General features: G+C 46.4%; 1 protein-coding gene across 3 annotated transcripts in view; it reads right to left on the reverse strand.

Annotated features, from left to right (window-relative positions):
• LOC307211160 (uncharacterized protein) overlaps positions 1-14457 on the reverse strand; it is a 95473-nt gene extending 81016 nt beyond the window's left edge. Inside the window, exon 1 of one of the 3 annotated variants that reach the window (XR_013836309.1) lies at positions 14220-14321. The gene's annotated coding sequence lies outside the window, so the exon portion shown is untranslated. Of the gene's footprint in view, positions 1-14219 lie in introns of all 3 variants that reach the window. The other 2 variants (XR_013836310.1, XR_013836312.1) reach the window with 2 other exon arrangements.
• Positions 14458-26377: the final 11920 nt, after the last annotated feature.

Genomic DNA, 26377 nt, shown 5'->3' on the forward strand with positions numbered 1-26377 from the left:
AGAGGACTGTGCATACTTCCTGTGGATAGTTGAAAACTGATGAATTTATCATAGAATCATAGAACTGTAAAGTTAGAAGGGATCATGAGGATCATCTAGTCCAACTCCCTGCAATGCAGGATTTTTTGCCCAACATGGCAAAACCCATCACCCTGAAGTTAAAAGTCTCCATCTCCACCAACTGAGCTATGTTTATGATGTTTTTCAGGTCTAAAATAATGGAATTATATGGCTGGATCTTGAAGGTCCCCCAGTCCACCCTTCTGCTCAGTGCCAGGTCAGCAATGCAGAAGGGAATGTTAAAAAGTAAAGATAACGGACCCCTAGATGGTTAAGTCCAGTCAAAGGCGACTATGGGATGCAGTGCTCATCTCACTTTCAGGCCAAGGGAGCCGGCATTTGTCTGCAGACAGCTTTCTGGGTCATGTGGCCAGCATGACTAAACCGCTTCTGGTGCAACGGAACACCATGACGGAAGCCAGAGTGCACAGAAATGCCATTTATCTTCCTGCCACAGCGGTACCTATTTATCAACTTGCACTGGCATGCTTTTGAACTGTTAGGTTGGCAAGAGCTGGGACAGAGCAACGGGAGCTCACCACCATCGGGGGGATTTGAACCGCCAACCTTCCGATCAGCAAGCCCAAGAGGAGCTGTTGTTTAAACCACAGCTCCACCCACATGATAGCATCCCTGACACATGACTGTTGAGCCTCTGTTATACTCAAGCAAAGGGGAGCCCTACCATGTCACAAAGTCTGTTCCACTGGAGCCGAGATTGGCTTTTACTGAAAGCGATGCGTAATGAGCACATGAAGTGAAAATGCACATCCACATTCCGCCCTGCATTAACAACCTTTGTACGCACGAAGAATAGCACGAGCGGGTTCTGGTGTACTAATGACCTCACCTACTTCAGGACCAAGCTTAATCACTGGGGTGGCACGTGCTGAGTGTCATCGTACAGCCCGTGCCAATTTCCTATGAAGTTGTGAGGGGGAAGCATTTCTAGTGAAGCATGAGCAGGTGCAAGGAGGATTCTGGTGCTTTCCCTGCCAGATCTCTCTTCCCCACCCCCAGTCAGCCTGCTCATCCCCCCCTCTTCTGTGTTGACGTTGCTGGCCTGGCTACATATGGACCTGTGCTAGGGTGAGTTCATTGTTTCTATGCAGCTTAGACCTATCTTCCAAGAAAACGAGGAATCCTGAGACTCCAAGTTCTTTTTCTGAAGTAAAAGCAGGGCTTTTTTCCCAGACAGAACCCACCAGAACTCAGTTCCGGCACCTCTCAGGTGGGCGCCATTGCCATGATCGGAGAAGTGTTCATGGTGAGTTCTGGCACCTCTGTTTCTAGAAAAATAGCACTGAGTAAAAGTAAATGTTATCTATTGCCACATCCAAACTATCACTATCGGGGGGGGGGGGGGTTAAAGCACGTACCAGGAAATACAGGTTGTCTGTGTATAGTTGATTGGGAGTTTTTGAACAGAATCCCCCGCCCCCCCACTCAGATCTGGGCTTTTTGCAACAAGGGAATTGACAAAGGTAAAAGGTAAAGGTAAAGGACCCTTGGATGGTTAAGTCCAGTCAAAGGTGACTATGGGGTGCAGCGCTCATCTCACTTTCAGGCCGAGGGAGCCGGCGTTTGTCCACAGACAGCTTTCCCAGTCATGTGGCCAGCATGACTAAACCACTTCTGGCACAACGCGGCACCATGACGGAAGCCAGAGCGCACGGAAATGCCGTTTACCTTCCTGCCGGAGTGGTACCTATTTACCTACTTTCACTGGCATGCTTTCAAACTGCTAGGTAGGCAGGAGCTGGCACAGAACAATGGGAGTTCACCCCGTTGCAGGGATTCAAACAGCCAACCTTCTAATTGGCAAGCCCAAGAGGCTCAGTGGTTTAGACCACAGCACCACCTCACTGCAAAGTGAGGGACAACACTTGCTCAACGTAATGTTTTCTAACTTCCTTGAAAAGAGAGCAGAATGGTACGAGTGCTTGACTAGGACCTGGGAAGCCAGGGTTTAAATCCCGTCTCAGCCATAAAGCTCACTAGGTGACCTTAGGCCAGTCACCCACTGATCTAAAGTATCATAAAAGGGTTGTTGCAGGGTTTAAATGAGGAAGGAGAGTGCTAAAGAAAGAGGGGGCTTTGCCCTGCCAGACTTAAAGTTGTACTATGAATCAGCAGCTTTCTGATGGTTGAAGGACTGGCTACTTCTTGAAAACACGGATGTTTTAGATCTGGAAGGATTCAACAATGCTTTTGGATGGCATGCATATTTGTGGTATGACAAGGTTAAAATACATAAGACTTTTAAGAACCATGTTGTCAGAAAAGCAGTATTTAATGTCTGGATAAAATATAAAGACTTACTGGAAAACAAAACCCCAAGATGGCTATCACCAATGGAGGCTAAGGCCCCGAAAAGACTCAGTATGGAGGCCAAATGGCCGAAATATTGGGAAATAATAGAAAAAGACGGAGATAATTGGAGGTTGCAGAGTATGGAAAAAATAAAAGATAAAGTGCGAGATTGGCTACATTATGCTCAGATTAAAGAAGTTTTTAAGTTGGATAAAAAGATAGGATTCCAGGTGGAAAAATCAAAGTTAGAAACAGAACTGTTAGAACCCAGCTCTAAGATACTTTCAAGAATGTATAACTTGCTGTTAAAATGGAATACACAGGATGAAACGGTCAAATCAGCCATGATAAAATGGGCACAGGACATAGGGCACAACATTATGTTTGCTGACTGGGAAAAGTTATGGACTACAGGTTTGAGATTTACCGCATGTAACGCCTTGAAGGAAAATATTTTGAAAATGATATATAGGTGGTACATGACCCCAGTCAAGCTTGCAAAGATATATCATTTGCCTGATAATAAATGTTGGAAGTGTAAAGAAGCTGAAGGAACATTCTTTCACCTCTGGTGGTCCTGTCCAAGGGTGAAGGCTTTCTGGGAAATGATATATAATGAGCTGAAAAAGGTATTTAAGTATACCTTCCTTAAGAAACCAGAGGCCTTCCTTTTGGGCATTGTTGACCAGAGTGTGCAAAAGAAGGACCGAACCTTTTTTATGTATGCCACAACAGCAGCAAGGATACTCATCGCTAAAAGCTGGAAAACTCAAGATTTGCCCACACTGGAAGAATGGCAGATGCAACTGATGGACTATATGGAACTGGCAGAGATGACTGGCAGAATCCGAGACCAGGGAGAAGAATTGGTGGAAGAGGATTGGAAGAAATTTAAGGACTAACTACAAAAATATTGTAAACTGTATGAATGTTAAGAAAGATGTAAGATTCGCAATAAGATGGCTCCAACAAATTAGTTACAAAGAATATAAATTTAAATGTGATTGAAAGAAAAGACAAATTTTGGATGAACAATATGTTAGAACTAGAGTGTATTAAATTATAAGATTTGAGATTTAATGTTGGATAATTAAAAGATAAAAATTGAATTAAGTGAATAATTTGCTAGAAAAATCTATGTGTTTAGAAAGCAGGAACAAGAGATGTGAGGAAGTCCAAAGATGTGAATGAAACGTGATTAATGAGAAAGATCTTGTTGTTATCTATGTGGATTTTGGTCTTATAAAATTAATAAATATTATTATAAATAAAAATAAATAAATGAGGAAGGAGAGAACCACATAGGTCACCTTGAGCTGTTTGGCAAAAAAATGAAGGATATAAGTGCAATTAATCAATAAGCAAATTTAAATGTTGTTGGCATCTGTCTTTCTCAAGAATGACTGGATATATTTGAATGAATGCTCAATAAATAGCTGGTGCCATCTAACACTACTATGATATGCTTGCACTCAGAAAAGATGGAGTGCTGCAGATATAGTAGGAACAGTAGTGTGACAAAATAACATCTTGGTGTTATCCACATCCAAGTGAAATCTTTCTGAAGTATTCAAAATTTCAAAGAATCTGCAGAAATCACTGTTCTCTTAAGGTACATGCAACAGAGCTCTACATAACACAATTTCAGTTGCCAACATTATCATCCCATTGCAGATCTGATGTTCATTTTTTTCCAGTTATAAGGGATCACAAACATTATAGGAATAATTTTCAAAGAATGAAAAATAAACATCTTGCTCATTCATTTCAAAACAGGAGTGTGGGCAGCTCCTCTTGGCAGTGAAGGCTTCCCCAAAGCTTATGCAATCATTTTAAGCAAAAGGAGGGGGGAGAGTGAATTTCTGCTCTGCTTCACTCATCTTCTCCCATTTATGTTAAAGCTTCTCCTTTGTTACCCTAGTAACAATTGACCAGGGTAGGACATTGGAGGTGGGATGGGGGGGGCAGGGGGGAGTGGATACATGGCTCCAAGTCAGTCTGCCATAAGGTTTGTGGAATCAGCTGTTCATTGCTGCAGAGAGGGCAGGAGTGGGCTTGTGATTCCCACCTTGGCCATCAGGTTTAGTAAGAAACCGGTGATGACAGTCACAATAAGTTATGCTTCCCTCTCAAATTTTCCGACACTGCATCAAGCGGCTATTCATGGCCAGAAATCTTCCACCCTAACCTTTCGTTGGGAAGAGAACGATTCATTTATAACCCGCAATGGATCGTCCTCAGTAACACAATTACTGAATCATGCACATATTAAAGGTAAAGGTAAAGGTATCCCTGCCCGTACGGGCCAGTCTTGACAGACTCTGGGGTTTTGCGCCCATCTCACTTAAGAGGCCAGGGGCCAGCGCTGTCCGGAGACACTTCCGGGTCACGTGGCCAGCGTGACATCGCTGCTCTGGCGAGCCAGAGCCGCACACGGAAACGCCGTTTACCTTCCCGCTGGTAAGCGGTCCCTATTTATCTACTTGCACCCGGAGGTGCTTTCGAACTGCTAGGTTGGCAGGCGCTGGGACCGAGCAGCGGGAGCGCACCCCGCCGCAGGGATTCGAACCGCCGACCTTTCGATCGGCAAGTCCTAGGCGCTGAGGCTTTAACCCACAGCGCCACCTGCGTCCCATTTATTTTATATATATATATATATATATATATATATATATATATATATATAAATAAAATAAATGAATCACTGCTGAGGTGCCCCCACAACTGCAAGGCCTGGGGGAGCTGTGTTGATGCATCCCCAGCGGTTGCCATTGGCTGCGAGCTGCCTGTGATGTCACAAAAGTACATGGAGGTTGAGAGGAAAGAGGCCATTATTAGTAGTAGGAGGGAGGGATGGGCCTTAGGATAAGGAGGCTCAGAGGAAGTTGAGGTCAGCAGGGAGGAAGATGGGGACAAGCTACAATTAATTGGCTCTAGTTCTCATTGGCTTTCACTCAACCTACTGTTGCTCCCCCTGCCTTCTGCTGACCAGTCTGAATAGGCACCAGCCACCACTGAAGCTAAGGGTTGGGTGAGGTCTGTTAAACTTACTGCATTAGTTGTGAGAATTCCAGGAAAATGCTGACAGTCCTACTTATGTTAACAATGCATTACATGGGATGACCTGCCACCAACCCTGAATGTGTGGGGGCTTCAAGATAGACAAACTACACCTGAGGTGGAACAGACCTAGAGTAAGCAGGTGCAAAGGAGAGTTGGGCTCTTAGTTCTTTACATGATATAATTGTTTAATATAATTATAACCGCATTGTTTAAAAACAAATTGCAATAAGTAAAACTAAATTATTTTTTTAATAAGCAAATAGTTTTTTGGGGGTAATCAGCAGATGTGGTCTGTTTCTGCATGAGAAGCTGCATTTGCCAAAATTCCCTCTTCTGTATAGCTATTCAAGCAGGGATAACTGAATGTGGTAAGTGGGATCTGTGCTGTGCTCTGGGTCCATTGAAGGTGAGAAGACGAAAGGGAGGAATGGGCCTCTGTGCCTTTAATAAGGGGTGGGGAACATGCCACCCCTCCAGCTGTTGCTGGGCTACACCTTCCCTCATCTCTGATTACTGACCTTGTCAAGAATCCTCCCCATCGCAGCACCCTGCAATGGAGCCCCTGAGCTGCAAGCTGCAAGGGTGGTCTCCTTATCCTCAAGGACTCCCCCAGTCTCTGCCTTCACCTAGTGAAGCTGATAACACACCCAGCTTAAAATAACTGAGTAGCAGTTATTTAGAGCCTATCTTACTATGCTCTAGATCAGCCTTTCTCAACCTGTGGGTCCCCAGATGTTGTTGAACTACAACTCCCATCACCCCTAGCTATCAAAGCCAGAGCTCATGGATGATGGGAGTTGTAGTCGAACAACATCTGGGGACCCACAGGTTGAGAACCGCTGCTCTGGATAGAAGGACTGACTCTTTAAACTCCTCCTTCCACCCCAAAGAAATGGACCCTCGGATAAGTAGCTAGGCTGAGAATATGGTGGGCTCCAGAGCAAGTTTACCAGGCTGGAGCTGTCCAGGGTCCTGCCATCCAAGCCAACCTTCCCTGCTACAAATGGATGCACCACCAGCTTTTTGCTCCCCTCCAACTTCCTATTGCCTCAAGTATCTGAACATGACAAGCTTCAAGTGTCTAAGTCAGGCATAGGCAAACTCTGGCCCTCCAGATGTTTGGGACTACAATTCCCATCATCCCTGACCACTGGTCCTGTTAAGCTAGGGGTGATGGGAATTGTAGTCCCAAACATCTGGAGGGCCAGAGTTTCCCTATGCCTGGCCTAAGTCCTTCATTCCAGTGGCCTTAAGTCTGTCCCAATGATTCCAGGGTTTTACTTTTCTGTGATGCAACACAGCAGAGTAAGTTCCCTGGATCAGCGACACTCCTCTGCTCTTGCAGAGGCCCTGCCTGCAGTTTATCGGGAGCCAAACATTCCTTACCCTTCTCACTTAACAATGAATGAACAATGCTAGCCTTTGCCACACTTATTCATTACTCAATACATCTTTTAGGAGCCATTGATTTTGCTCTTATGTATTTCACTTCAACCTATTGATCTGATTAGTCTCTGTAATTCAAGCTAAATTAGCTGTCATTTAGTGGAGGTATAATTTGTCAGAAGTCAGCTGCTGGGTGGCCTGCAGTTATTGGTGTACATTAGTTTCTTCAGTGCAGGAGAGCAAGACTGTTTGTACGATCAAAGTTACATACTTAATGGATATAGTCTGCCTGCTAAGAGACTAGCCAATGGCTCTGCAGGCTTACTGTACAAATGGGAAAGGATTGGATGTTCCATTTAGTTTTCAACAAAGGAAACAACTGTCTTCTTTTCTTACAAAGTCACAGGATTTCCATCATCTCGTGATCACGTGTACCTGAGATGCTATAGAGAAAGTACACTTCCCAACGGGAAGCAGATGGGAACACAACCATTTCTTGAGATCAGAGAGACCTTTTTTATGGATCTGCATACGTAAGACTGCTTACTTATTTACCTATGTTGACAATTTGTATACCACTTAACCATAGTCCCCTCTATGTGTGGTGTACAGGAGACTCGGTACAATGAAACTATAAATGAGTTCAAACAAGAAAATCACTATGGATTCAAAACTCCTGCTGGTGTGATGAAAAAGTTGGTTTTGCTGGACAGATTGGGACAGTAAGTGTTTCTTTCTTTCTTCCCTGCTAGCAGATGGTTAATGAATGGCAGCCTCTGATTGGCTGTGGTTCCAGGAAGGAGAGTTTAAAAGGAGAGGATTTGAGGAGAGACAGTCAGGAGTTGTGGGAGCTGAGAGGGTTGGAATTGAAGTTGGAGAGGTTAGGAGATGGTAAAGGTAAAGGGACCCCTGACCATTAGGTCCAGTCGCAGACGACTCTGGGGTTGTGGTGCTCATCTCGCTTTATTGGCCGAGGGAGCTGGCGTACAGCTTCCGGGTCATGTGGCCAGCATGACCAAGCTGCTTCTGGCGAACCAGAGCAGCACACGGAAATGCCGTTTACCTTCCTGCCGGAGCGGTACCTATGTATGTATTTGTACTTTGATGTGCTTTCTGACTGCTAGGTCGGCAGGAGCAGGGACCGAGCAACGGGAGCTCACCCCGTCGCGGGGATTCGAACCGCCAACCTTCTGATCGGCAAGTCCTAGGCTCTGTGGTTTAGACCACAGTGCCACCTGCATCCTGTGAAAGGGGTTAACTCTCCCCTAAAACCCCAAATACAGCAAAACCAGCAGTTTTAGACTCAATATTCACATTCCCCTCCTCCCAAATTCTTCACAGCTCTCGATGCACATGCAAGGAAGGAGTCTTTCAGATCCTTAAATGAAAAAAGAGAGAGGAGCCTTTTCTGTTTTGATTAACAAGAGAGTCTTCCTGGGAGACTTTAGTGCTTCCTTCTTTTCAGCGGCTGGCTTGTTTAATTTAGCCCTCTCATAATAGCCGCTAAGATAAAGAAAGCTCCTCCAGCAGCTCGCTTTTCCATTGCCACCCCCCTCCACATGCACCTGAGCACCAAACAATGCCAGCCACCGCCGCAAAGATGGTTTATTGAATTCTTCGGGTTGTGACACCTTGGAATATTGGGCTGTCGGAGGCATTTGTGAAAAGCCACATTCTCCGCAGGCACTGTCAGAGGTAGGGGAGAGAATTGGCCTTCGGAGTAATAAGGGACACACCTGCCAGCCCCTCTGGCTCCCTGTCTCCTCTTTCTGTTTTCTATCCCTGGCTCCAGGAAGAAATGGATTGTGCTGCTGCTCATTGTTATGGACAAAAAACACAAACCAGCGGTGCTCACTGCCTTGGTCTCATACACCCACGCATGGTTTGACTGGCATCTTTCCCTCTGGGGCTGCGGGGGCAGAGGCAGGCACATGGGATAGAGGGATTGGATCCTAAGGACACGCTCGCCTGAAGTGCATCGTTTGCGTAAAGGCACTTTGAAGCAAGAACATCTAAGGATCTTAGAAATGTAAGCTTAACTGCACATCCGCTCGTGCCAGTCACAGCTACTTCTGAGCACAGGCCCTAAAAAGGCGCGCACGTGTGTGTGTGTGTGTGTGTGTGTGTGTGTGTGTGTTACTGCTCTATATCCTTCAACCAAGGAGGCAGAAGAAAATATGGACTACGGAGAATCCTGTGGTACAAAAAGGCACAAGGTATGGTTCGAATGAAGCTTGAGGAGGTTCTAGCAGGGGAGCGCAGCTATCGTATACCCTTGACTGAAGAACGGTACACTCCTTCTATCTGGGATGGTTGTCCTTGTGGCAATCACACAGGGTCCCCGGACGTTTCACCGTCTATTGATCCCTGTGCCACCACTTTATTTCTTGCTGCCACCACCCAGGCCCTACCTGGGACAATACTGAGTCTATTCAGGGTTAAATTGAAACATAAACTTTTGTTTATTTACTGTAGTTTAACAAGTCTGCGGTTTCATAAACAGTATCAGTCAATTACATTCATGGGGTGCCTATCCAGTCCTATAACTTTCACTACCTGCTCTCACTCACTAAACCACCTCTCCAATATTTACTTGTCTGCCTAGACCCTAACTGTTCCTGACACAGCCTATTTCATTACACTAACTCAATCTACCCACAAACTATCCCAATTCACTCCCACTCCAACCAACCACCCAACTCCCAACAAACTCCCCAACGACCTCCGCCCTTTGCCCCTCCCAGAGCTGGTTTTATAGTCCCACTGACTCCACCCCCCTGGGTCCTGACTGGGCAACCTGTTTAACTATTTCACCTCCAGCACACTCTCATATGTTAACGTCACAGTCCTCTTCCACTGAGCTCGCAGCTTCAGGAGGGACGCACATGGAGTGGTGAGGGAGGAAGGGGACACCCGCCTAGCCAGCCAGATAAGCTGAATCAACCCTGGCAATCAATGGGGTGACAGATGTCACAGCCAGATCGCCCTCACATCCGAATGAAGCTTTAAGTAACAATGTCTCTGAAGAAATAATAATAATAATACCCCACCCATCTGACTTGGTTGCCCTAGTCACTCTGGGCAGCTTCCAGCATATGCAGAAACATAATAAAACATCAAACATTAAAAACTTCCCTATACAGGGCTGCCTTCATATGTCTTCTGAAGGTGGTATAATTACTCATCTCCTTGGTACCTGATGGGAGGGTGTTCCACAGGGTGGGCACTACTACCAAGAAGGAAAACGCACCTCACAGGGTGGTTGTGTGCAAGGGAGAACCATGTACACAACCTAGAGCTCCTTGGAAATGGAAGTGGAATATAAAGGGAACAAAACAAATACTGATTCTCATAGGCAAGCTTTTCCCCCCCTTGTAGCATAAGAAGCTGCCTTCTACTGAGACAGACCATCGGTTCATCTAGATCAGTATTGTCGCCGCTGCCTGACAACAGTTCTCCAGGGTTTCCAGCCAGGAGTCCATCTCATTTCTACCTGGAGATGCTGGGAATTGACCCTGGGCCATTTTGGGAGAAAACGTGTGCTCTATCACTATGCTACTGCCCTTTCCTTTCTTCACAATGGAAATGCTGGGGACTTAGCAACCAACGATGGTTGCAAGAGCAGGACTCCGTATCTCAGAATCCCTTGAGACCCACCACTTTTGGGGGCAGAGAACAACCACACAACGGCCAAAGCAGGAGCATCCCATGCCATCCATCCTACGGCAGACTGTTCCCTTGGATGTGAAGAAAGCCATTGAGCTGGATTCAACTAATGAGATCCACTCATGGAAGCCCACACCGGGGCTCTCCCACTTAAGCCTCCTAGAGAGAAGCCTCTCTTGAGTTTTGGACTGGGGTTTGGGGAGAATGCAGCAAAAGGAGATAGCCAGTGGGGTGTAGTGGTTAAGAGCGGTGGACTCGTAATATGGTGAACCGGGTTCGCTTCCCCGCTCCTCCACATGCAGCTGCTGGGTGACCTTGGGCTAGTCACACTTCTTTGAAGTCTCTCAGCCCCACTCACCTCACAGAGTGTTTGTTGTGGGGGAGGAAGGGAAAGGAGAATGTTAGCCGCTTTGAGACTCCTTCGGGTAGTGATAAAATGAGATACCAAATCCAAACTACTCCTCTTCTTCTTCCCCTGTGGTCCCACCAGATTTGCTCTGGGGTGGAGGGTCAGGAGAACCCACAACATAGCACAAGGGGAGGAGGGGGGGTCATTCCACCAAGCAAGCTGAAATGCTTGCACCGATGGAAGGATTGCCATAGCACCTTTTGGCTTCGGCTGGAAGACAACAAATGACCCCTTCAAAAACTCTGCAGGTTCCTCAAAACGCAAACCACCAGCAGCAGCTCAAAATCACCCGACAACGCAAGCAAGTTGGCAGCCTGAATCCCCGCTCTGTGAAAAAAAAAACTTGGTATGAATTATAAATGCTCATAAGGAGAATTTAACATCATTTCTGTTTCCCTGAATTATATATCCTTGGTAGCCAGGGAATCTCATTGCTTGCCAACAGGAGCAGCTACCTGTAGCATACGGAGCTGTGCTTAATATCTTGCCACATTTTACTTGTAACAACAAGAACTGAACTGTTGCTTGCTGACAAGTCCTTAGATACACACAGCCCCTGCTTGTTGTCTTCAAGAAACCCTAGTGATCTGAATTGAGGAACCCGACATTGAGGAATTCAGAATTACTGACTCTCCAATGGCTTTATCTAAGTTTGCCTTAGTTGAACAGATTTTATTGCCTCTGAGCAGTTGTGTGGCTTCAAATACCGGCTTGTGCAATTCAAAAGATGTGTGAAATGCCTGGGATCATCCATCTCTGGAGACGGAAAGAATGACACTGTCAATAAGGAGACTGAATTTTTTTCTACTGCATCTCACTTTGAGGGGCTTGCGCACAAAGTGACATAGAAAAGTGTCATACTGCAAGCTGCTCCCGTTAAAAACATTGGCTGTTTTCTGTGTGAGAAGCAAGCTCTCTCGCAAGGCGACACTTCCTCCAAAAACGCTATCTCCTTTTGCTGCATTCTCCCCAAACCCCAGTCCAAAACTCAAGAGAGGCTTCGCTCTAGGCGGCTTAAGCAACACAATTCAGAGTGAAGCTAAGCTATTTGTAATTATCACAGTTAAGCCATTCTGCTGCTTTGTTCTAAGAACATAAAAAAAGCTCTGCTGGATCAGGCTCAATGCCCATCTAGTCCAGTGATTCCTAACAACTGACATTGAGAGGCCTGCTGCCTCCAACAGTTCAGGCAGAATATAGCCATCATGACTAGTAGTGATTTACAGCCTTAGCGTTCATGATTTTGTCTAAACCTCCTGTGAAGCCACTCAAGTGATAGCCATTGCTACCTCTTGTGGGAGCTAATTCTACAATTTGACTCTTGAGTGCTTTCCATTCTCTTGTCCTGAATCTTCACTCATTCAGCTGCTTTGGATGTTCCCAGATTCTAGGAGAGAAAAACCTATCCCTAAGGGGGACACAGGACGCAGAAGTTATCTGCAACTTGAACACATAACATCCTTATATTTTGACTCTGACTGCCAAGGCCTGATGAGGAAAGTACAAAGGCACAGTATTTTAAAAACATGAGTCCCTCCAATAAAAGATATCATGGGGGGGACAGTTATAGTGTTTATAGCTGAATGGTCGCAGGGCAGGAATAAATATATTACAACAATAATTAACTATATCTCTAGAGGCTAAAACATGTTAACTGTTAAACCATGCACAAAACGTCAGTAGCAACCAACGCGTCACTGAAGAAACAAAAACAAATTTTACTAAGCTTTTGGGGGAACCTCTGGAACAGGCATGGGGGTACACTAGGATGCACAGAGGGAGGAGAAGAGGGAAAGTTCCATTGCATGAACGGACCTTGTTCCCTGCATACACACCCACTTAGCACCAAGCTGAATTCCTCCCATCATTTCCAACATTAAACACCATCTCTCACAACAACCTGGGCAAAGAGCACTTAACCTTTCTCTTGGGGCTCCTCTAGACAACCAGTTTATTGACGATTCATCCCAGTTTCATTTCACAAAGCTTACGCTGTGGTTAAACTATGCCCTGTTTTTATTGAGCATTCATTCTGATTTCTCAGTGAGTAGGTTATATAACAATGAGCACCCATCCTGTTTTGCTTGTGGGGTGTCCATATGTCTTTCCATTAATCATTTGTTCATACCACACTTTCCAGAGCATTTCCCAGCCACTTCCCTAACTGCAAGAAGCTCTTTTAAAAAGTGGATTTGATGCACTACAGCATGGATTTGAAGTGGATTTGATGCACTAACCCACTTTGTGCAAACTGAAATTACCAGTGTCTGATGGAATGCCTGGAGGCAACCCTTAGATACTGTCCCCTTTCTCCCTTCCTCTGCATAGTTATTGTCCTTTGAGCATCTTCTGGTGAATTCACACCCAAAGCCTTGAAGGACTGAGCCCCATGCTCTGGCTCCAGCTTGGCCTCATCCTGACCTGAGCCGTCTTCATTCCTCCTGCTGCAAGCAGAGCTCACCAGCTCTTGTTATTAAACCTACGTACAATTTCAATTTACGTAGAATTAATAGTACAAATACCTCTAGTTTTGTAAATACCACAGGCAGACTCTCAAACAGGAACCTCAGGACTGGTGGCCAAAAGTGTTTTTACCTGGCTGCAATTGGTACCTGATATCACCTCTTGCTTGTCTGGAAGAAGGATGGACAGAAATGTGCAGAAACTTGCCTATTGGGCAAAGGTAACATTTGCATTTGTTGCTCTACACACTTGACTCTGGCCCTGCCTGGCAGGGAATGTGGCCCTCAGTATGAAAAAGGATCCTCACCCCTGCTTTAGAATGACAAATAGGTCTTTAATGGCTGGGTGTCTTTGCCTAATTCCTTATGCATTTGTGTCCTTCTGTGCCAGGGTAGCTCTGACACTTCCTGCCTTTCCTCCCACCCTCTTTCCGCTCATCTGAAGCAGGGCCTCTTTTCCTTCCTTCTGTCATATGACACTGTTGTTGCATTAGCAGCCTCTCAGATTGCCTCAAGCAATCATTTTTGTTTCTCTTGAGTTGTGGCTGAGGCCAGCGGTCCCATCATAAATTAATGAGAGAGCTGTGGAAGTCCCCAGTCGGAAGGTGCAGGTTTTGAAATTATTAAAAGCATCAACTTTCATTTGAACAGCAACACACACACACACACACACACACACACACCAGCACATCCCGACAGTGAAGCAGCAATCTCAAGCAAGCTGGAACACACATGGACTGACAAACCCTACGTCTGCAAGGATCTCATCTTTCCTTCTGCCACCAGCATCAAGTTCATAACAGAGTCCTGACTTCAGCAGGGAATTCCCCGTCAACTAAATATTGGAAAGAAAAACTCACCTTCTCGTAACAGCACATTCCTTGCCACTCCAAACAAATCCTTCTGTTATTTTTGTAGCAGAAAGAATAACCAATTGGTCAAAGAAACTACCTCTCCATGGTACCCTAGGCTGTTTGTTTTACTAGAAAATCTTGCTTCCCAAAAGGAAACTGATCCACTCTACTCTTATTAATTTTTAACCAAGAACAGTCAATGTACACAAATCAAGCCGGGCTAAGGTGCGCAGTTTAAGGAAGATGTGGGTAGACAGTGATTGTGATGAGAGAACAAACCTGCATTTTAGCGGACGGCATGAAGCTAAAACGTACTTACCTGCTGCTGTGCTGAAATGCAGAGCCTTTCTTCCTTTGTCACGGCCTTCCTGTAAATAACAACAATGACTAATCAACAACAGCATGAAAATAGATGGTTTGATGATGTGTCACAGAGCAAATTCTCTTTCCATTTTCACTTGGGTGCGCAGGAAAATAATGGGAGTAAAAACTGGAGTGGGCACTTGAGGAATTTGCTGAGGGATGAAAAGAGAGAGAGATGTGACACAAGTGTGTGCCAGGCAAGAAGGGAATCTTAGCCAAGCAGCAGCACGAGACAATCAAGTCAAATGGAAATGTGGACAGCTGAATTCACAGAAACATTACGATAGGGAAGCACCTGAGCAAGGATTTGTTCAATTATCAGCCTCTCATCTGGACAGCTGAGGTTTGTACCTTGCAAGCGTGTGAGTGGCATTTCAGGCTTTCTAAAACGGGGGCTGACTCACTCACAAAATTTTAGCTTTGTCTGATTTGGGCACCTAGCTATTCAATACAGTGACTGGTTCCAAGCAGGTACCCCTTTACCCTTCCCCTCTCCCCCCCTGCTATGTATTACCCTTTAAAAACCAATCGCTTGAAGCCTTACAATGCACCCACTGAAGTCTGTCGTTGGGTCTTGAGATCCACCTATGAGGAAGTCAGATGCTATGCACCTGGCAAGTCCAGGTTTTGCTGCACCCCAACTCCCATCAGCCCCAACCAGCATGGCTGATGGTCAGGCATGATGTGAGTCCAGCAACATTCGGAGGGCCTCATGTCCTCAATTTACCCTTTTTCCCAGCCGCGCTATCTGTGATTTCCTTATGGGGAAATGCACAGAACGAAATCTGTGAACTACCAATGAACGACAGCCACTCCTTGAAAGGAAATTTCTGGTCCACATTTTTTAAAAAATAGAAAATACCGTATTTTTCCATCTATAAGATGCCCCGATGTATAACATGCCCCCTATTTTTGCGGCAACAACCAATCACCAGTCCAACCTTGCCACTATCTGTGTATGAGATGCCCCCTGATTTTTAACATTATCTTTTAGGGGGGAAACCTAGTCTTATACACAGGAAAATACGGTAGTCAATGTCAGCTCCAGAGAGAGCCCTTAGGTAAGACACCCACAATGGGGCTCCTTCCCTCAGTGAGCCCACCTCCTCATGGCAACCTGTTCAGTGGTGTCTTGTCAGTGGACACTCAGAAGATGTCTGACCATGCTGGTGTCAGCTCTGAAAACAATACATAGCAATAATAATAGTTTATTTGAAAGCAGAATAAAGTTGCACAAGTGTACATCCTGGCGCTGTTAGGACAAGTTAGTTGAATACTGCCCATGGATACTCAGGGCTGGTCCTACCATTAGGCAGAGTGAGGTATTGGCCTTGAGCAGCCAGTGCAAGAGGGGAGTGACAGCAAGATATTGGAGGGCAGAACTCTGTGTCCTAAGGTAGTGTGCTGCCCTCAGGTGCAGCAAAAGATGCTAGCCCATCCTTGGTCCAGTCTACTTGGCTTCTGCACTTGGAATGGGCAGGGCAGGATACCAATTTGTCCTTTGCCACAGGCATCACAAAGTCTTGGGCTGACCCCACATTTGAAATCCCAACACCTGAGCCCAGTTTCTTGACATCACCCAATCATAACACTTGAAACAACAGCTGTGCAGCAGCAACTAGGCTTTCTTCAAAGTAGGAGGCACATATAAAGACAGCCCTAGATTGACTTACTTCTCTCACACCATGCCAACTCATAAAAACACTAACAAGGCAAGTGCAATAAAACCACCATAAAATTATTATTAATTAGTGAAATTTTATTTATTTGCTAGCTGCTTTTGCCAAATTAGTCGAAGTTTTTTTTAAAGTATAGTATAATGCAAATAATATGCAATTGTGTACTAAACATCAAAGAAATAAAGATATTTGACAATACAGATTGCAGTATATATCATTATATACTAAACATCATATAAATAGTGAAGAGATCTGATAAAATACTGTTAGAAAAGACACGAGAATAAAAATATTGCACATGCATTATTTGTCTCCCCTCAGCTTTTCCCTATTTTTATTATCCCCCCCCCCCCTTTAGAAATACCAACAGCATTAGAAGCATCATAAAATTAGAAGAGCATAAAATACAGGACAAATAGGTAAAGAATATAAACTCATCAGCACAGAGCCCAAACTGTGTAATGCTTTGAAACTCCCTGCAGTGATTTAACACACACCATTGTCCATCTCCTCACTCACCAGGCATGCAGCTATCATGGACAGGCCATGCTGTTGAGTTTTGCCTCTCAACGCCTCCGTCAATATATCAATAGAGGGCACAAATCTGCAGTGACACCACAGTTATGTCCCCGTCAAACAGCATCACAGCTCACATTGCAGTTTACCCTGAAAGCTACTCTGATGTTCCCAAAGTAGCCTTTTGTGAGGAGGCAACACTCTTCTTGGTCCGTAACCACCTCACCAACTGATGGGGTTATTGATAAACAGCGGCCATTCTTAGTCGTGTTGGCCTTCCCTGGGGGAATCAATGCACTTAAGTTGTGATGGAGGAACATGTTCTTGAGTGGATGGTGTCAGGGAAATGTGTGCACGCAGAGAGGCAGGGAGAGAGAGAGAAGGTAAAAGTTTTGGGAAAGCAGAGTGTGGTAGTCAGAACACTTGCTGAACATTAAGACACCTAGATCCAGGAGTGGGCAGAAATTAGGCATGGATCTGGGTGATTCGCAATAAATTTGCAATGACTCCCAACTGTTTAACAACAGCCACAACAAAACAATTTGTTCTCCACAAAGTGAGCGGCTAGAATGAATAAAGCTAAGCAGGAGTGGACTTTTGTATGAAAGGACTGTGAGTTCAGATCAGACCTAGCCCTTGAAAACAATTCCCTCTGAATATGCTCAGAGGTGCGTTGCTGTTCTTTAATTCTCTTAACTGTATACACCTGTCTCTAGCTGGTAGGTTCTGGGGGTCTAGTAAAACAAAGCAAAACACACCGCAGTAGATGCAGCAAGTGTGTAGTTTACCCATCCCTGACTTAGATGATATAATGCCAGTTCTACCACTGATCTCTTGCATAATGTCAACTCTAAAAAAACCAAAAATACTACTGAGGATCTGGCAAGTCTGCGCATTGGTGAGAAAACAAAATATGTGTCTCCAGCCCATCCAGACCAGACTGGCGTTTGAACTAATTTAGTAGGCCTTGTCTTACCTTTACAACCTTGCAGGGACTACAGGTGTTTTGGTTTTATTTATATACTATTTACCGTAAGTACAACTGTGTCTAATTGGTGTACAGAAAATACAATGTGGAAAAGGTAAATTATCAGTTAAAGCTATCGACTCAAGCTTCAATTAAAATGCCTGCTTGAATAAAAATAAGTATTTAGTAGGTGCTGGAGTTTCAACAGGGAGGGGGCTGGTCTGACCTCAAGTGGAAGGGAGTTTCATAAAATGGGGCTCACAGTCCTGAATGCATATCTCCCAGTGGATACAGCAGTGCCTCCAAGCCAATGACTCCCTTTAAAAACTCAGTGATGAGGAAGAGATTAGGCAGCTCTTGAGGTATCCTAGAACCAAGTTGTTAAAGACCTTGTAAGTTAATACAAGAACCTTGAACCTGACCTAGTAGCATTTAGCATTCTTTCCCAAACTTGGAGCGCCAGCAGTTGTTGGACTACAACTCCCATCACCCCTAGCTAGCAGGACCAGTGGTCAGCAAAGATGGGAATTGTAGTCCAAAAACAGCTGGAGACCCAAGTTTTGGAAACCCTGGGTTAGAGCACAGATGGGGAACCTTCCAGATGTTGCCGGACTCCAAGTCCAATCAGACAACGTAGCCAAAGGTCAAGGATGATGGTTACTGTAATTCTGCAACGTGTGGAGAGCCAAAGTTTCCTCATCACTGTAGCAGAGGCTGCGTCGTTTATGGTTGGCGAGCAGAGAGCGTTTTTAAGGAGAGAGGCTTCACCATTTGCCGGCTCCAGATCTGCATTTCCCAGCCATGCCTGTGCTTTATCTCTGCCTGGCTGATAATTATCGCTGCTCCTTCACGTGACACATTAGAGAGAGCAAACCCCTGCGCCTGCCACTTTCTGCACAGCTGGGCAATCTGATGCAAAGTAGGGGAGAAGGGAAGAGCATGTTTGCTTGTCTGCTAATGGTTCCCTTGCTCCCCCAGACCAGAGAGAGTTTCCTCCAAATGTGTTAGAGAAAGCATGCTGCTGCTGCTGCTGCTGCTGCTTTTGCAAACTGTTCCTTCTAATGCATTTGAGTACCTGTATAAATGTTGCTGCTCACTCCAGTCAATGCTGGACCAGGCCTCTCCCTTCTAATAACATTAAATAGTCTGAAACATGTTTCTGATGATAATTAAGTGTATATTCCACAGGGGCATAACAAAGAGGCTCCCCCGGCGCCCACTGCCAGAATATGAAAATAGTCGCAGAAAACAGCTTCTTTAGACTCTCAACTTTAAAAAGATGGGGGAGAGTATTTTTTATCCTGTGATCCACCCCGAGATCTTGTGATGAAAGGCAGTAAATAACAACAACAATAACAATAGCATAAAAGAATGTGTTTACATTCACATGACTTAGGCAGGTCACCTAATGTCCCTTTGCGGCGCAGAATGTGGTGGCTCGGGTGCAGAATTTTAATTTTCTTTCTGCAAAGTACACACGGCCCTTTGCGGAGGTGTTTCAAGCGTTCCAGAGGCTATGAGGCTCCTATCCGACTCTGACGCCTCTGCAGGTGCCTCCCTGTGTTACCTTGCTATCACATGACTAGTTTTGTTCCACTGCAGTCTCCTGAACAGGCCAGGGTGAGCATGACCTCATCACCATTCCGGCATCCTGCGAACAAGCGCACTGTCCTTCTTAGCTATAATACTTGTTCCAGGGAATGCACTTCAGCACATTTAAATGTATGATTCAAAGTGCTGGAAAACCCAGCAGCTTAAAGGCTCTAATTACACACTAGGGATGGCACTGGGTATAATATCCACAATGAACAGAATTACTGACAGGACTTGACCTCATCTTATGACTGAGTGTGAGTTATTTAACCTTGCCATGCAGGCTTCTGAAAGAAACCGAGGGGAGTACATTTAAATGGTGTGCGTAGAATAAACGTTGCATCTTGGAATTGTTTTGACTTTCCCACACCAACGTATCCTACCATCTCCTTCTTTCTCCCTACCCCAGCCACACAGCCACCCTCCCTGATTGTGCCCTGAGAAACTAGAATGTAACTCAGCAACATGACTCCATTCCTCCATCTGCAAAATCAGCTCACCAGGTCCGCCCCCCCCCCCCCCGCCAGGCAGGTAGCCAGCTATCCTCCATCATCTCTAAATTGCCAAAGGCACTGCTGCTTCTTTTCACAGTTTCCATTCTCTTCTATGGTGCTGTGGTTGGAAGTGTCAGAGTGAAACTTGGCTTGCACTGGTAGTTGATATATCTGCATGAAAAGGGTACATAGAGTGGAAACTCCAAGCTTCCTAGACTGCACTCTTTGTGCTGACCTATTGATCTTCCTTCAGTGTCAGACTGGTACATTTAGGGTTGATAACTTGACCTCACTTCTTCTCCATGCCACTCTCATGCTAAGATGAAAGAGCTAGTAGGACTCTTTTGTTGGTGTAAAGCAAAATATAGAAATGTAAAATTCCTGGATGCCAAGATCCAAGTTTGGGACAATTGCTCTTTGGTGAGAGAACCCCAGCAGATATTTAAAATCATAAAATGTGCAGCAAAGTAAAGCATGGAAATATAAGCTGTAAAAGCTTTAAAACTTGCCCTTCTAAGTGAGTTCCAAAATGTGCCCTTAAAAGGTATCTTTCCAAAGTTTCCCTCTTCCCCCAGCATAAGAAAAAGACCATGTTTTGTAAGTTAAAAATGGTTTACTTACAAACTCTTCAATGGCCAGGTTCATGTGCTTCAGGAAAGTTGCACAGGCCGTAAAACTTAACTTAATTATGAAGTGGTTAAAGTTCCTAATGTATTGGTAGAGGAACTCAAGAGATGCTTGTTAAAGCTATGTGGCTGGAATAAGCAGCTCAGAGCTCTTCACACAATGAAGGTCACATGTAAACTGGGGGAGAACAAACGCTTGCTAACTAGCTCCTCCCTAGGTGGGGGAAAGTGGACTTAGCTAAGCCTGGCAGGACAGCTTACTCTCTGGTATTAACCCCTTCATGCATTAATTAGACTTAAGTATGTTGGTTATAGGACTCGGGTAGCGCTGTGGTCTAAACCACTGAGCCTCTTGGGATTGCCAATCAGAAGGTTGGCAGTTTGAATCCCCGCGACGGGGTGAGCTCCCGTTGCTCGGTCTCTGCTCCTGCCAACCTACCAGTTCGAAAGCACGTCAAAGTGCAAGTAGATAATAGGCACTGCTCCAGTGGGAAGGTAAACGGCGTTTCCATGCGCTGCTCTGGTTCACCAGAAGTGGCTTAGTCATGCTGGCCACATGACCCGGAAGCTGTATGCCGGCTCCCTCAGCCAGTAAAGCGAGATGAGCGCCACAACCCCAGAGTCGGCCACAACTGGACGTAACAGTCAGGGGTCCCTTTACCTTTATGTTGGTTATATGAGACTGGCTATCTCACATCTTTACAGCTCCACCTCAGTCAGCTAGAATGAGGGATCTTCCCTAAACAACACTGATCACCTGCAATAAACACAGTTTTCTTATTTTCCAAACTGTGTTGTTGGTGTTTAGTTGTGTGGCTATTCCCTCCCCCCCACAGGTGGAATAAATGAAGACAACGGACACAGAGTTTTAGGTTAATGGGCGAAAATGGCCACAACTTTATTGATTACAGGAAAGAAGGGTATTGGCTTTAGGCATTGGCCCTAACCGACTATCCGGTCTGACCGGGAAGGGTTAAACACCAACAGAGGGAGCCACCCGAGATGCATATCCCTAGGCGCTCCCCAAGGGGTTACCGCTCGGGGGCGCGCTTTAGGCCCTAGCCTCCGTAGGTTTCGGACGAGGCGTCGCCCCTCGGAGTCCTTTAACGAACTACCCTTCAAGCATTGGGGGAGGTGATGGCGTTCCTCCCCCCCAACCTCATCTGCATGATAATACCCCGGCCAATGCCTACCGCCAAAACCGAGGGAGTTGTGACGATTTGCTACGAGGTAGGCGAAAAAACCAAGTGGCTCACAAAACCAGCCAATTAGCCAAATGGAAAAACTCCTACCAGGCCCCTTGCGGCGACCAGCCGAAGCCCATAGCAAGGTCAGTGGCAAAACCTAAAGGGCGGGTGGGTGGGAAACTGCGTCGTCTCCAGGGAAGAAAGGGGGTGAGCCAGGGGCTGCCCTGACCTTAAGTGGCCCTAGGAAGGCCCGCCCCTGCCGCCAGCCAATTGGCTGGCGCCACAGGGTATGCTAATTGGGTGAATCCCTGTCTCCTGCGAGGCTGACGCCAGCCTCGCAGAGTGTGGGCGGGGTCGTGATCCCACAACCCCCCCTCCTCCTGAAGGTCGGAAGGGGCATTGTGTCCAACTCTTCATGACCCCATGGACCAGAGCACGCCAGGCACTCCTGTCTTCCACTGCCTCCCGCAGTTTGGTCAAACTCATGCTGGTAGCTTTGAGAACACTGTCCAATCATCTTGTCCTCTGTTGTCCCCTTCTCCTTGTGCCCTCCATCTTTCCCAGCATCAGGGTCTTTTCCAGGGAGTCTTCTCTTCTCATGAGGTGGCCAAAGTAGTAGAGCCTCAACTTCAGGATCTGTCCTTCCAGTGAGCACTCAGGACTGATTTCCTTCAGAATGGAGAGGTTTGATCTTGCAGTCCATGGGACTCTCAAGAGTCTCCGCCAGCACCATAATTCAAAAGCATCCATTCTTTGGCGATCAGCCAAGGTCAAGTGTGCTCCTCCAACAGGGATTTCCACTCGCACTGAAAATATACACCTCAGGCCTGGGGGCCAGATGCACCCCTCCGTGCCTCTGCCCAGCCCACACCTCATCCACAGGCCTTACTCCTCTCTCGAGTGCTGGATAGCATGTTTGTACTCTGATTGTGCTTCTTGCTTGCTTGAACAGAGAGATCGGGGGTGGGGTGTTAGTTGAAACCTTTGATTTCTGTGTGGCTGAAATGTAGTCCACTGTACAAAGGTTGGGGTCACATCCATTGCTCTATCTATTTTTCCCTTGCTTACCACCAGTGATGGGACGCGGGTGGCACTGTGGGTTAAACCACAGAGCCTAGGGCTTGCTGATCGGAAGGTCAGTGGTTCGAATCCCCGCAATGGGGTGAGCTCCCGTTGTTTGGTCCCTGCTCCTGCCAACCTACCAGTTCGAAAGCACGTCAAAGTGAAAGTAGATAAATAGGTACTGCTCTGGCAGGAAGGTAAATGACGTTTCCGTGCGCTGCTCTGGTTCGCCAGAAGCAGCTTAGTCATGCTGGCCATATGACCCAGAAGCTGTACGCTGGCTCCCTCGGCCAATAAAGCGAGATGAGCACCACAACCCCAGAGTCAGTCACGACTGGACCAAATGGTCAGGGGCCCCTTTACCTTTACTTTACCACTAGTGACATGCTTGGGTTGATAAAAATTCCCCATGCCTGCCCTAGAGTGGGGATCCTACCTGGCCATGTATTGGGCAGCTGGCATAGCTGGGAGAGCCGGGCAGAGGGATGCTTCTGCCTAATGCAGTGCACCCACCCCAGTCCGGTAGACTGAGAAAGAGTGTCGGGTTGTTCTGTTCATCACTCCACTCTTGTGATTTACTCTTGCCTGTCAATGGTGCATTCTGAGCAGCGCTGTCATGGATCAAATGGAAGCAGCAAAGATAAAAGTGAAGAAATGGAATTTTTCATCAATTATTTGACACGATCATCTTAGTGTTTTGTTTCTTCTTGGCTGCGCACGTCAGACTTATGTGCCAAAATTATTCACTGCCGTTTCCCCCTAGAGCTTGCCTAGAAATGCGCCTGCTCTTCCGCTTTTGAGCCGTGTTGTGTAGCTGCAATCAGACACAGAAAACACACGGTTTTGTTTTGTTTTTTCCCCTCCCTTGTTGTGGGCTCTGGGACAAATTCCCACGGAAAAGCAAGTGGCAACCGGCACCTGCTTTCAGGGAGCGTTTAATCACTGCCATGTAATCAGATGGCGATTCCTTGAGAAGGGCAGGAACGCCGCCAAAGCAATTTCATTTCCCAGTCCAAAAGAGATAGTTGGGGGTGTTAGTTCCGCTGCGTGTGCCCAATTTCAATCATAAACCCAGAAGAGATAAGGAAGAACTCAGGTGTGCAGTGGGTTGCAAACAGACGTTTTGAACAACTTCTCAACATCACCAAGTTGGGCAGGAAGTGAACCTTGCCTTGTTCACAGGCAAGCTGCTAGTTCATCTCGCTCAGGATCTACACTGGTTGGCAGGAGTTCTCCAGGGATTCCCCACCTGACCTGGAGATGCAAGAGATTGACCCTGGGATCTTCTGCACGCAAAGCAGATACTCTGCCATGGAGCTACAACCTCCCCTCTGTGACGTTAACATATGAGAGTGCTGGAGGTGAAATAGTTAAACAAGTTACCCAATCAGAACCCAGGGGGGTGGAGTCAGAGGGACTATAAAACCAGCTCTGGGAGGGGCAAAGGGGGAGTTCGCTGGGAGTTGGGTGGTTGGTTGGAGTGGGAGTGAATTGGGATAGAGTATGTGGGTAGGTTGAGTTAGTGTAGCGAAATAAGCTGAGTCAGGAACAGTTAGGAGCTAGGAAGACAAGTAAATATCTGAGAGGTGGTTTAGTGAGTGAGAGCAGGTAGCAGAAGTTATAGGTCTGGATAGGCACCCCATGATTGTAATTGACCGATAGCATTTATCAGTGGCGTAGCGTGGGTTGTCAGCACCCGGGGCAAGGCAAGTAATTTGCACCCCCTAACCCGTGGATTTGCGCCCCCTAACCCTACCCCCAGATGTTGCGCCCGGTGTGGCTGGCCCCCCCTGCACCCCCCACGCTACGCCACTGGCATTTATGAAACCACACGCTTGTTAAACTGCAATAAATAAGCAGAAGTTTATGTTCCAATTTAAACCTGACTGGACTCAGTATTGTACCAGGTAGGGCCTGGGTGGTGGCAGTGAGAAATAAAGTGGTGGCACAGGGATCAATAGACGGTGAAACGTCCGGGGACCCTGTGTGATCGCCACATCAGCTACTCTGTGGCAGAACCTCTTCAGGGTCTCAGGCAGAAAAGGAGTCTTTCTTGTCTTGGGGTTTGGCCTGGGTGTTCATCAGTATGCGGATGATACCCAGCTCTACCTCTCTTTTAAATCAGAACCAGTGAAGGCGGTGAAGGTCCTGTGTGAGTGTCTGGAGGCAGTTGGAGGATGGATGGCAGCTAACAGATTGAGGTTGAATCCTGACAAGACAGAAGTACTGTTTTGGGGGGACAGGAGGCGGGCAGGTGTAGAGGATTCCCTGGTCCTGAATGGGATAACTGTGCCCCTGAAGGACCAGGTGCGCAGCCTGGGAGTCATTTTGGACTCACAGCTGTCCATGGAGGCACAGGTCAAATCTGTGTCCAGGGCAGCTGTTTACCAGCTCCATCTGGAACGTAGGCTGAGACCCTATCTGCCTGCGGACTGCCTCGCCAGAGTGGTGCATGCTCTTGTTATCTCCCGCTTGGACTACTGCAATGCGCTCTCTGTGGGGCTACCTTTGAAGGTGACCCAGAAACTACAACTAATCCAGAATGCGGCAGCTGGACTGGTGACTGGGGGCGGCCGCCGAGACCATATAACACCAGTCTTGAAAGACCTACATTGGCTTCCAGTACGTTTCCGAGCACAATTCAAAGTGTTGGTGCTGACCTTTAAAGCCCTAAATGGCCTCGGTTCGGTATACCTGAAGGAGCGTCTCCACCCCCATCGTTCTACCCGGACACTGAGGTCCAGCACCAAGGGCCTTCTGGCGGTTCCCTCACTGTGAGAAGCCAAGTTACAGGGAACCAGGCAGAGGGCCTTCTCGGTAGTGGCACCCGCCCTGTGGAACGCCATCCCATCAGATGTCAAAGAGAACAACAACTACCAGACTTTTAGAAGACATCTGAAATACAGTATTTTTGTATTTTTTTTGGAAGCTGCCCAGAGTGGCTGGGGAAGCCCAGCCAGATGGGCGGGGTATAAATAATAAATTATTATTATTATTATTATTATTATTATTATTATTATTATCATCATCATCACCACCACCTGCAACCTGCCATTGTTTTAACTGGAGATGCCGGGGATTGAATTTGTGACCTTTTGCAGCAAAAGCAGCTGCTTTCGCTCAAGATCACTAAGGCTGCAGGATACACACTAGGACAGGCAGCTAGGAGCCATGCCCCCACCCCAAATAGGAATACAGTATGGGAAGTTAGTGGATCAGATCCATGGCCCATCCAGCTCTGTATTGTCAACACACAGTAGCTTCAGCTCTCTGGGGTTTGTGTAAACTAGGAGGCCAAGTCTCACGAACTAAGGTGCTGATCTCCCCACCTCAGACTCAGATTCTGGTTGCAATAGGTTACCGGAATGGGGAGACACAGAGAGAGAGAGAGAATAAGAAGAGGTTATGCAACCCTCGTAGACTTTGAGAAGCTTCCTATTAAAAACAAGAAGCTGAGTTGCAAAGCCTTAGAAATTTACACTGCTGCCTACCAAACTATACAAAATATTGATGAGAATGAAAACCTAGAGATGTTTCGGAGTTCGCTTTAATCAAACAGAACATCAGTCTCGTTTGGATATTGTCCGTGCAAACTCAGAGTCTCCCCTCCAGAGGACTGCTTCTTGTCCTGGAATAGTTCAGCAGATTTCCAGAAATCCATTGAAAAAGGAGGAGGA

This window comes from Podarcis cretensis, assembly GCF_951804945.1.
Source record: "Podarcis cretensis genome assembly, chromosome: 2".
Lineage (NCBI taxonomy): Eukaryota > Metazoa > Chordata > Lepidosauria > Squamata > Lacertidae > Podarcis > Podarcis cretensis.